The 12535-nt window shown below is 38.9% G+C and overlaps 1 pseudogene; it reads left to right on the top strand.

Annotated features, from left to right (window-relative positions):
- Positions 1–9428: 9428 nt before the first annotated feature.
- Positions 9429–11792, top strand: LOC149189529 (cullin-1 pseudogene; annotated as a pseudogene).
- Positions 11793–12535: the final 743 nt, after the last annotated feature.

Below are 12535 nucleotides of genomic sequence, written 5' to 3' on the forward strand. Positions count from 1 at the left end.
AAGATGAATCCAGCATCTAAAGATTCTAGCAATGCCGTAATAAATCCTAAATAGACTATCCTGGCCTGTCCGAAAAAGAGAATATAGGGCTACCCCCCCTCTACTAAGTATTCCTGGCTTCAGCAAGGCACGGTGTGGGCATCCATCTATCCAGCATGAGAATTGTTATAAAGGAAAAAACTATGGGCTACTCAACCATCCAGCCAGTCGTGCCATCCAGAATTGGGAGAGCATGGGAAGCTACGAAAAGTATTCTTAAATCCAAGTTTGACCAGTCGTGTCTCTGAAGTTATGGCTGTAGAGAATGAATCGGTCGGGCAGTTCAACGATCTCACCAAGCTATCCAACTGGGCAAAGGGGACAGGGGGAATGAGATACGAAAGTGCTAATCAAATAGGCTATTTTGATGATTCAGAATGGGGATTGCAAGACCTTTCGGGAACTTGAATGAATTCGATGTCAACGGATAGATAGATCGGGAGATGAGGTCAGGTAGGCACAAAAACCCACCACTCCAAGGTGTTTAAGTAATTGATAATAAATCATATCTGGAAGTTGCTCGTCTCTCCGAAAGAGAAATAGTGCTACCCCCACATTTTTCAAGCAAGTGTTGTTGAACACTGGTGAATGCTGTCTGAATTCATAACTAGTATCTGGCTGGTCAGGTTAATCCCATCCATAAATCCATCCATCTCGACCTGAACAATAGCAGTCAATGGTGCCTAGGAACATTCATTAAGTAAAGTGTTATCAAACGTGCCCGCCCATTCAAGAAGAGCTCTATCCGAACGCCTGTGCACCAATGCTCTTCTATTTGAATCCCTTCCATCCAATCCAATGGTGTAAGTCTAAGTAAGGTAGGCAGTCTATATAGGTTGTTGAAGTAGGTGAAAGTAGTTGGTAAGAGTAAAGGGGCTCATAGTAAACTAAGTGTTGACCCCCACCCCATCATTTGATATCTGATCTGATCTCACCAGTCAGTTCTGGCTGTAATGAATTCATAAATAGGGCAGTTCTGGTCTGATGATCGATCCCACCACAACTGAGCTGTGAAACTTACTTCCATTAATGCAGTAGGCTTTATTCCCAGGTCGTCCCTAAAAGAAATAAGGTACGGGAGTTTTTAAGTGTTGTGATTCAGGAAGCATTGAACAATCTTAATCGTAGCCTGAAGAGGCTGAGTGATGGTGATAAAGAATACCAAAACTAAGTAAATAAAGAAGATACGACATAATAAAAAGGGTTATTCCTCTCCCCTTGGTCGAGCGGCCTTACGGCACCTAAAGAAGAGAAAAAAGAAGGGTTAGTAAAGAAGACCCCCATCCATCCATATCACATTTATAAAGATATACCGTATATAAAGATCAAACTTTCAAGAAATAACATATTTAAATCCCCACCCCAAGTTTCGGTTCAACCCAGCTATAAAGTGCTCAATCCTTATAAAGAATACCTAATAAAGACTATAAGACTCTACTTTTTTTATCCTAATTCTTGATTCCTTATAAAGAGAAGTAATCTAACATATTCTTGTCATCTAATACAAAAAGACTATAAAGCAACCTTTATACTATATTATATCCAAGCTCTACACTATATAATGAATGATACTACTTTCTCATGAATGAGAAAAACACTTATAAAAGGCCCTTATACTCATGATGATGAACCAAAGGGTTTTAATTCTCACTCATCATATGGGTGAGGGACGGAGTCACTCAATATTCATATGGTGAGGGTTACCTCAGTACTATATATAGGGACCAAGGGTTAGTTACGCTCCTCTATTATGATATTGACTTCAACTTTTTACCAAGTATAACTTGACTATATAGAATAAGATAACTTCACTATATAATTAGGATCTTTCCTATTATTCCTACTATTTAAGAGAATCTCAAAAATTCTTAATCCTTATAATAAAAGAGAATATAACCTAATTCCTAATTCAAAAGAATATAACGTCTTGATTTCTCATCCTAATCCTAATTTCCTATTCCTCAGAAAGAATACCTCAGGGCCTATTAAGAATACCGATGTGGTATTTAGTAGTGGTTACCAGGGGTTGTTCCTTTGCCTTGATATATGTGGTTATAGGCTGCTATGTAGAGGTCGGGAGTCATTATTGAGAAAAGAAGACTTTAAGGCAGGTTGTAGTTGGTTCGAAGGTGGATAATAGGCCCGTAGATGGGTCTCTCGTTTCATTCTTATTAGTCAACATCGATCACTTTTCTGATCTCCTGTTAGCTACTCTTTATAGTGAGTTATAGATAATAGTTAGTTGAAGCTATAGTCTATATTTTCTAGTGATACCCTGATGTTATAGCTTTGTTGAGTCTTAGTTAGAGCTTTGTATAGTTATGAAATCTATTCCTACTCCTTCTAATCTAAGTAAGCTATCTAATTTATTATCTGACTACTATAACTAAAGAATACATAATCCCTACAAGAACAATACTAATACTAAAGAGTTTGTTCTATTCCTCTACCTAATATTCTCATTCCGTATTACTAATTCCTAAAGAAGACTTGAAAGAGTTATTCCTTTATCACTTCTGAACAAACGATTAGGATCGAGACTGAATCCTTCTAACCTCCTTGAGCTACTTTATATCTCCTTGTAGTGAATATAGATCCTAGTAGTGAAGCTAGTAAAGCTGGTCAAATGCCCAGCGTATGGTGTGTCAACAGTGGTGAAATTCCCTCACCATATGAATAGTGAGTGACCCCTAAATAATATGGGGCCCTTCCCTTCTCATAGTTAAGGAAAGTGTCTCTCCGTTACCCTAATGAGAGTGTGTCAGCAGTAAGTAATAAACCTACATATAGTTAGTCGTAGTTATTCCTGTTCATTCCTTTGCATACATAGAGGAATATTCATATGTTATCTAAGCATTCGCTATTGACTATAGGAAAGGTCTACTATATAAAGTACATAACTCAAATTAGTACGGTGCCTCGCTTTTGAGCCTTTGTTATTGCCTTCTATACCCTTTTGGTGCTCCTGTCTTTTGCTATGCGGGGTAAACTGGCTATGCTCCCTTTGGAGAATCCGCTGGTGGATATCTTAGGCACTGGGGCTTACTGGCTTATATTGATCCCGATCTACCTATGCTTCAAACCAAGTATACTTACCGTAAAAAAGGTTTCTAACCCGCCGCCTTATGTTACCTATAAGTGATGGGAGTGGTAAGAACACCGGTTGATTCAGTGATTGACCCATCCATGAAAGTGTCTCTATCGTCATAAGCTGGGATAACCACGATAGGGGCGGGAGAGACGGATAAGTGCCCCGCCTTTGTAATTGGCTCTGGATCCGAAAGGAAAAAGGAGAGGCTTAGAGGGAGGAAGGATAGTGAGGTCTGTCAAGGCCAAGGATTTTCTTCCCCATGGCCACGATGATTGGTTCAAGAAGCCCATCCCTACTCTGGACACCTTCGAGAAAGGAAACATGGCTAATATTTCACCCACCATCACGGTGAACATCCCGACATTATCGAGAACATACTTCTTGGAGCTTCCTTCTATCCCGAGGAGGTCTCAGCTTACAAAGCACTTTTCTAAGAGTTTCGCAATGTGTTCGCCTGGTCATATTCAGAGATGCCCGAACTAGATCTCACCATTGTTTAACATCATATCGACACATGGATGGTAAGATGCATCTCATGTTCAGTAGAAACAAATGCCTCTCCATCCCGCCAAAGCTCCGACCTTTCAAGAAGAAATATAGAAACTCTGCCAAGCTTGTTTCATCTACCCCATCGCATACATGTCAGGGGTTTCTAATCCTGTCCTTATGAACAAAAAGAAAGGTACCATCTGCGTCTATATTTATTTCCATGACCTAAACTAGGCTTGCCCCAAGGAAAATTTCCCTACCCCTTATTATCGACCAAGTCATCGACACATGCGCCAACCATGAAGTCCTCTCCTTCATGGACAGGTTATTGGGGTACAATCAGATCCGGATACACTAATATAAGGAGAGGAACTTGAAGAACCACCGGGAGAGGGAATACTTGGAAAGTAACATGAGAGCCTCGGGAATATCATGGAAGACTAGAAAATACCCCCCTGATAGGAGGGAATATGCTTACAAAAGGAGGGAAAAGGAGCCCGAGGCGTCAACATCTGGGAAAGATCCTATGACACTAGAAGAAGTGAAAAAGCTCCTTAAGACCATGGCTAATTACCTCACTAAAGTGAAACAAGGGAAGGCTTCTCATTCCTTTGTAGGACCTGCCCCTAGAGCTAAAAATAAGCCCCTCAAAGGTCAGCCTCAGTTTAGAATGCCCCTTAATGTGTTGCAAAGAGAAACAAGGCAAGAGGAGCCAAAGTTCTCCCAAACCTCTAGATTCCAAGCCAATATGATTGTTTCTTCTCCTCCCTACTATGAATAATACTATGAGCAAAGGGGGGAAGAGCCAGTTGATCAACCCATGGACCTTAATATGCTTTTTCATCCTAGTGACAGTGAAACAAGAGCAAAATAATCTTTTTCCCTGGAATCTAAAACTCTCCTCATGATGGGGGAAGAAGAGGGATTGCAAGAAGAGGAAATTTTCCTACAAGGGGAGGAATCCTTCCTGTCCCTTGCCCAGCTACAAATGGTATCGGAGAATATTATGGCAGAGGTAAGAAGGAAGTTGAGTTGAGGCCCAGACTCATTTCCTCCAACTTCAGAAGGGAAGAAGCGTCAAGACATCTCAAGAATGCAAGAAAGGAGGTACCTAAGGCTACAAAAATTCCCAGAAGAGAAGCAGTGCCCAAAGCTACTGATTTCAAGTAGCTAGCAGTCCCTATAAGAGGAGAACCTAAAGCAGCTGAGTGACCTAAAGCATCACAGCAGGCGAGCGCCATTCTGACCAAGCCTCCCTATGCTTCCAAAGCTGCTAATGCGGGTCCACAAGTGCCTCCACCATTTGATAGCAGGTATGAACTTAGCAAGTTGAAAATTCCTATGCATCTTTCTGAAGTTTGAAAGCATCCTACTCATAGAAAATAGGTCTCTGCATTTTTGGGAATTCAAGAACAACCTCATATACAAGCTCCTAGACCCCAGCTAGCCCAAGATAAGAATGCCTATCAAGTTTCCAATATGATGAGATAAAGTGATGAAGCCCCGCTGCAAGTTGACCTCATAAACCTTTAGGATGATGCCCCGAAGATAGTGTTAGGGAACCTGCCAGATGGAATTGACCAGCTCTTAGGGAGAGAATAACATGCTCTTAGGAAAAGAAGGCTTTCTTCTATGGGAGAAGAAAACATATACCCTTACCCCTCGAGGGACAAGTGGCTTCGCACCTTGGTTGAACCACTCAATCTCTCTCCCTGACTACCTGCCTCCCGACTGACTGCCTATACGCTTTCTTACACTCCTTGAGGTCTAAGCCCTGCTGCCTTGTACTGAGCCCTCCCGACCACCCACCTATTCCAGCTCTGCCTGCTGTCTGCTGACTACACTGCTGCTGTTGTTTATCTGATTCTCTTTATTTCCACCTATCTCTGATTACCCTCTTCCTACCTCCTTCGACACAACAATAGTACACGGTCAAAATCGTGGTAACGTAAACCTAGGTGGGAATATTCGATCCTAGGGAACCATCACAAGGATGGTCAGATGACGGGAGGAACGTCGACGACTGTCGTCCAGCAGAGCCTAGAGGCCTACCTAGTTGGTTGAAGGTTACTCGTGTAGAGCATCGCTGCCTCCCACCATGCTTGGTCGAGGGCAGGATGACCATCTACGTGATTGACAGAGACGAATTTTGCAAGTGCATGTTAGATTCTCGCAGGCCAATAATCTTGCTTCAACCTCAAGCATACCACCTCATCCACCTGGTAGTTATCTAGTACCTCCTGAGCAACCACCACATAATTCTGTTATTAGCGGACTCTTTGGCGAAATACATAGGATGAGTCAAGCTTTTCAATCTGTTGTTAACAAGTTTACCTATTATGAGAATGATATGAATTACCTAAAGAGAAATGTAGATGAATTGAAGAATCAAAGAGCTCCTCCTTCTCCCACACAAGCATATCATGAGCACGGACATCAGAATGTGAATTATACATGTGGGCAAGCTGCGTATAGCACTAATTTAGATACCCAACTGAAGGTTAATCAAGGATATGGTCATAATGGAGGTCAAGGTCCAATGACGAATAATAATGATCCATTGTTGTCAAAAATGACGAATATTTAGCAAATTTTGACAAGTCAGCAGAGACCTAATCCCTCTTATGTTTTACCAATCAATGGAGATACCAGTACTGTTGTTCCTCTTATGTTTTCCCCTGAGATTCAAGGTCAATCAACAAGGGTGAGGTACGAACCTCTCCACCTCTTGGAGATGAGCTCAAGAAATACTATCAGAATCTTTTCACCACTAGATTACAAGATGTTAGATTACCTATTTAGGCACCTAAATTGACTCAATTTGATGGGAAAGGAAATCCATCAGATCACATTAAGGAATTTGCTTTAGCTACTGAAGCTTACAATCAATATCTTGATCTACTTGCTCTCTTCAGTAGTTGAAGAAGATAAAGCAACGGGTTCTCCCACTGGATATAAATCTGAATCTCTCTTTCTGGGTAACAAATTTCCTTTGTTCCAACCTATGCTTCTCCTCCTGCTACTACGGTAGTTCACAGGGTTTATGAAACATATGGATATGCATATGAACTTGGAATTGCAACTAAAGGATCAAATGGATCATGTACATACTACTAGCTTTTCCAACCAATTTTGTAGTCAGTAGCTAAGGTTGACCCACAACTAATTTCAGTGTTATAGCCTGTATCTTTCCTAGTTATAGTCTCATTAGCATAAGTGATATAGAAGGGAGTAGGGTAGGTAGAAGCGCTTGATAAAGTAGAAGTTTCTGTACCCATTTCAGATCCTCCAGATGCGGGAAAGGTGCTTAATTTGGCCCAGGTAGGGCCTACCCACCAGTGAAACGAAGGACCTGAAGCAACCCTACCAACCAAATCAATCAATAGGAGCAACCCAAAACCAGTCGCGAAGAGTTTTTCCTGACCAAATCGAACCATATGATAACATGGACTCTTAAGGAAACACCAGCAAGTAGCTAAGATAGCACCAGTGGAAGCATTTGTTGCTACCATAACCGGACAAAGCCATCCATCTCAGCGGTCCCTAGCGCCTATTACCTATTATAAGTTTCATGGTGCTATTAGTTTGATTTTAGAGATCGAGGTGAAGATTCTGCCGATGAAGCCCCTTGAAATGGTTAAGTCGTTGATGAAGCAGCATACCTTCCAGCTAGAGCATAGCCAGTTTCAAATCCTCCAGTCGATTCAATAGTTTCTTCTATAGATTCATAACCAAGTAGTGACCTTGTTGATTGAGATCGAGACCCATATTCTGGTGCAAAGGAAGGAGCGGAGCCTATTCCAGAATGAGCATCCCTTCCATCCCTAGATCCAGTTACAGATAAAGGCCCAAACACATGAGAAGCATAGATAGAAGCACCTGAGTAAGCATCTGAGCTATAAGCACCACCTATACCACCAGTCGCTAAGATAGAAGCATCATTAGTAGCAACGAAGAAGGCAGATCCATTTCCGGGTACTACGGTAGATCAATAGACCCCAGCTTCCCTTCGCGCAGTTCCTTATCCAATTGATCCAGTTGAAGTTATGGTTCTGGAGCTATTTACATAAAAATAAAGATCCAAATCCAATTGACTAAGAACCAACCAAAAGTAGTAGTTTCACCAATACAGCTTTCAGAAGTGCTTGTTCCGATGGGTGTGTTCCTTCCCTTCATTTTGTTATAAGAAAAGAGAGAACCTAGTTATTATGATCTAATGTCGGGTCAAAGGTAAAAGGCTTAACGATGGCGGTCAACTGCTCGATTGGATCAACTTCTACTGCATGCTCAATAAGATCAATGGGTGGAGGTATGTTTACCTTATGATTAGGGCAGGTTATTCTGTTAATTACACCTTAGTGCGCTCCACTAGCCTTGCAGGCAAATTCTCTCTAAATGGACTCTTAACTCTCTGTTTTGGTGCTCGGGTAATTACCGTGGGGATGGGAGTAGTAAGGAGTTTGGGCAGAAGGCGGCGCGGAATTCATGCTAGTGTGGATGGGGCTCCTAAGGGATAAGCTTGTGGATTTGAGAGCGTATGGAGGAGGGTGTAGCTAAGATGTTGAAGGAAGTGAAACGGTGCCACACATGCTCTAGATCCCTCATCTACAAGCACTCTCGACTCCGGCCAATTCTAACCTCAATGAAGAGGGGAGGATCATCATCTATAAGGAGGTTCTAAACACTAATCATTTGATTGAGGAGAAAAGTAACTACACCATTGTTTAGAGTGGTCTTATCAATTTCAATGGAATTGATGACATCCCACATCTCTAGGGCATTACATGCGGTAGGAATGGGATTTATGAAAAACTTGAAATGACTTTAACCCAAGTAATTAAAAAATCAAGGTTTCTTAAGCAAAGTTAGAAAGCTACTAAAGAAAAGCATAAAAAGCTGAAGTAGTGGGATTTTTTTAAGGGGGTTGGTCAAAGAATCCAAAATATCTATAGAGCAATAGTTATTATTTTTTTTGCAAATTATCTTTTTTTTATTATATATTTAATATATTAAAGAAATAAATAAGTTGAATTTTATGCTTTGTAATTTATTTTTGGAAAAAAAAAAATAAATCAAGATAGACACACAAGAAATAAATTTGTTGAATTTTATGCTTTGAAACTATTTTTGAAAACAACAATAAATCAAGATAGATAAATGGAAATTTCAAAATATTGATAAATTTAAAATTTTGATATTTACTCTACTCAAAAATCAAATACAATATCTAAAAAAAATAGATAATGTTTTTTTATCCATATTTATAAAGAATTCAACCCAAAATAGAGTAACCATCTAAATAAAATATTTTATTGTTATTAAACGAGAAACATACATCTTAAAAAGTACTTTTTCAATTAAAAGAAATGGTTTCAAATCCTATTTCTAATTCGTATCAGATCATAATCATATATTTTTTTAAATATTAGGATGATATATTATTTTATCAAAATATATTTTTTAAAACTGTCTTTAAAAAGTCACTAATAATAAATTTAAATGATAAGTTACACCAGGAATTATGTATTACTCATCTGAGCCATTTTGGTTAGAGATGCAATTTTATACCTCCGTATTTTGAAATATTACCGTGAAGAAGTAAATAACTAATGTCGGCTCAATGAAAATTTGAATGCACTCTTTTAAAACTAATATAAATATACACGGCGTTGAGTCATTTGTCCTAAATTCAAAACCCTAATCGATGCGGTCTTCTGAAAAGGTGAAGCCTGTGAATATTTTGAAGGAAAGGTGAAGCCTGTGTAAGAGCAAGAACAATAACGAAGACAAGGCCGTAGCACTGCGAAAGATGGCAAAGAGTAAGAGCAAAAACAATACAGAGGTGAAGAGCAAAAACAGCAGCAAAGGCAATATTATAACGCTCGAGGAAGGACGGTCTATTGTATACAAGGGTATCATAAAGTTGAGAAACATCCTGGAAGGAGTTGAGGGGTGTGCTGAGTTTACTCCAGAGGAGTATATCAATCTTTACTCAACTATATGCAACATGTGCAGACAAACTCATCCTCATAACTATGCATATGAGTTGTTTGACTTATACAAGAAATCCATTGAAGAGTATCTCACAGATACTGTTTTACCGGCTTTAAGGACACAGCAGGATGATTTGTTGTTGTTAAGAGAACTTGTGAGACGTTGGGAAATTTACAAGGTGATGGGTAAACGGCTGTCACACTTTTTTAGTTATTTGGATCCTTGTTCTAATTATGGAAACTCTAACTATGTGTCCGAGGTATGTTATAAAGCTCATCTCACCAGCTTTACAGCGAGGAGTTTCCAGGAACTCATCTTCAAAAAATTAAGAGACAATGTGGTGAATTCTGTTATTGTTCTTGTTGATAAAGAGAGGGATGGAGAGCAAATTGACTGCGCATTATTGAGGAACGCTGCTCGTTGCTTTCTGGAAATTGAACATGATGAAATGTTGGAGATCCCAAGATCCTTTAATGGACAAACTTATTATGAAAAAAAGTTGTTGAAAGCTGCTGCTGCTTACTATTTTCAAAAGGCTGCTTCGTGGTCTGTGGAGTATTCTTGTCCAGATTATATGCTGAAGGTGGAGCAATCTTTGAAACATGAGATGGAAGTCATTGCCCCGTTATCTGTGTCCCAATCCCCAGATTATAATTCCAAATATGATTTCAAAAGGTTAATAAGTAAAGTAAAAGATGAACTCCTTTCCACTGAGTATGCGATCAATGTTCTGCAAAAAGAGTGTTCAGGTTGCCATGTCTTATTGAAGGAAGAGAAGATAGATGATCTTTCCAGGATGTACAGGCTGTTCCGTGAAATACCTAAAGCTTTGGAACTCATAGTAAATAGCTTTGGTGAACATGTAGTTAGAGAAGGGGCAGCATTAGTTAAAAAACAAGAGAAAACCATAAGCCAAGATTCACATGAAAGAGGTAATATAGGTGGCCAGAAAGAACAGTTGGCATTTGTTCAGAAAATTATTGAATTGCAAGACAAATACTCGGAATTCGTAAAGAATGTATTTCAGAACAATGAGCGTTTCGATGAGGTTTTACATAATGCACTTTGGTCAACCTGCAACATTGGAGCTGCAGGAAGCAGAAGCGGCCCAGAATTGCTGGTTACATATTGCCATAATCTCCTTCAGAAGGGTGGGGCTAAAAATTTATGCCATGATGATATTGAGGGTAATCTCGAAAAGGTGGTGAAAATTTTGGCGTGTGCGAGCAATAAATTTCTTGTGGCTGAAATTTATAGTAAGAAACTAACTCTTAGACTTCTGTTTGACACGAGTGCAAATGAAGATATCGAACGGAGTACAGTGTCGAAGTTAAAACAGCTCTATGGTCAAGAATATACATCAAATTTAGAGGCCATTCTAAAAGATTTAAGCCGAGCAAGGGAGGACCAAAATAAGTTTAAGGCATACCTTGATAATAACCCAAATATACATCTCGAAATTGATTTCAGTTTTAAAGTGTTGTCTCGTAGAATTTTGCCGAGCGCCAGATTTTCTGAAATCAATCTTCCTTCAGAGCTGCTCAAATGTGTAGAGGTATTCCAAGAGTTTTATTCTACACAAACTGAAAAGCGGAAACTTACTTGGATATATCCTTTGGGCATGTGTGAAATTGTAGGTTGGTTTGAAGCGAACACGCCAACAGAAATGATAGTTACAACTAATCAAGCAGCGGTGTTGCTGTTGTTTAATGACTCTCCAAAGTTGAGTTATTCAGACATCAAACATCAATTGAATTTGCCAGATGAAGATCTAGTTGCAGTCTTAAACTCACTTGCATGTGGAAAATATAAAATTCTTCTCAAACAACCCAACAATAGAACATTTAGTGTAGCCGACAATTTTGAATTCAACCACAAATTTAGATCCAAAGAAAGGAGGATTCGGGTTCCATTCCCAGAGGTTGTTGAAGAGAGTAAAGTCTCTCAGCGTGTTCATAAGAAGAATCAACGCTTTGTAATTGATTGCTACATAGTTCGTATCATGAAGCACCGAAAGGTTTTACTTCAAGAAGAACTGGTGAGTGAATGCATTGAACAAGTGAGAACGATAATAAATCCAGAGAAGGAAGCGATAAATGAAAGGATTGAAAAATTGATAAAAGACGTTTACATCGAAAGAGACGAAAAAGATGCTCAAAAATTAATATATGTGCCGTGACAAGGCCTGTATTTAGAATCATTTGGTATAAACCTCACACTGTTATAATTTTTCAGTGTGAAGTGTTTAAATAAGTGTTTTAATATGTTTTAGTTTTCTAGAATATTTGAGTGCGACATTTAGAAACGGCGGTATCTCATTTAATAAGCTGCATATTGTCAAGTGCTCTCAAATCAATATTTTCATATTGTTGTAATTGTTATGAGTGATATATACATTGTTGTGGATTTGGGTTGGATGTCAATTTTTTCAAATGTTTATTTATCTATAATATTGCAATTTGTTTGAAGAGTTTTCGTGGTCTACTGTGTTGTTTCTCTCTACAAATTTTTGCTAAATAAATTAATAATGGAGAGGTTGTCTTGATTATGCATTAAAAAAAACTAAACTATATGTCCAATTTGTAGATCATCATCAAATAAATGACATGTTGTAGACATTTTTATATTTTGTGACTTTTGTGTATTTATTTTAGCTAAAAAAGGAATTTTTCATGATTGTTGAGTCATTGTAAATCTAGATAACCACCTAGCTATGCATGTAGTGGATAATAGAACAAGATCTCAACATGATAAATCACTCTTCATGTGAGAGAATGGATTTTCTCAATAGGTTACTTAGTCAATATATTTGACTTTTGGCTCTCACAAATACTCAAGGAGATTACAATGGAGTTTCACCCATACATGCATGGTAGAGGTAGGTGTATTTGAAGGAAGTCTAGAAACCAAAGTTTTAAAAGG

This window comes from Pinus tabuliformis, chromosome 3_1, assembly GCF_031772625.1.
Source record: "Pinus tabuliformis cultivar Carrire ecotype Pingquan chromosome 3_1, CPIR1, whole genome shotgun sequence".
In the NCBI taxonomy this organism is placed as follows: Eukaryota; Viridiplantae; Streptophyta; class Pinopsida; order Pinales; family Pinaceae; genus Pinus; species Pinus tabuliformis.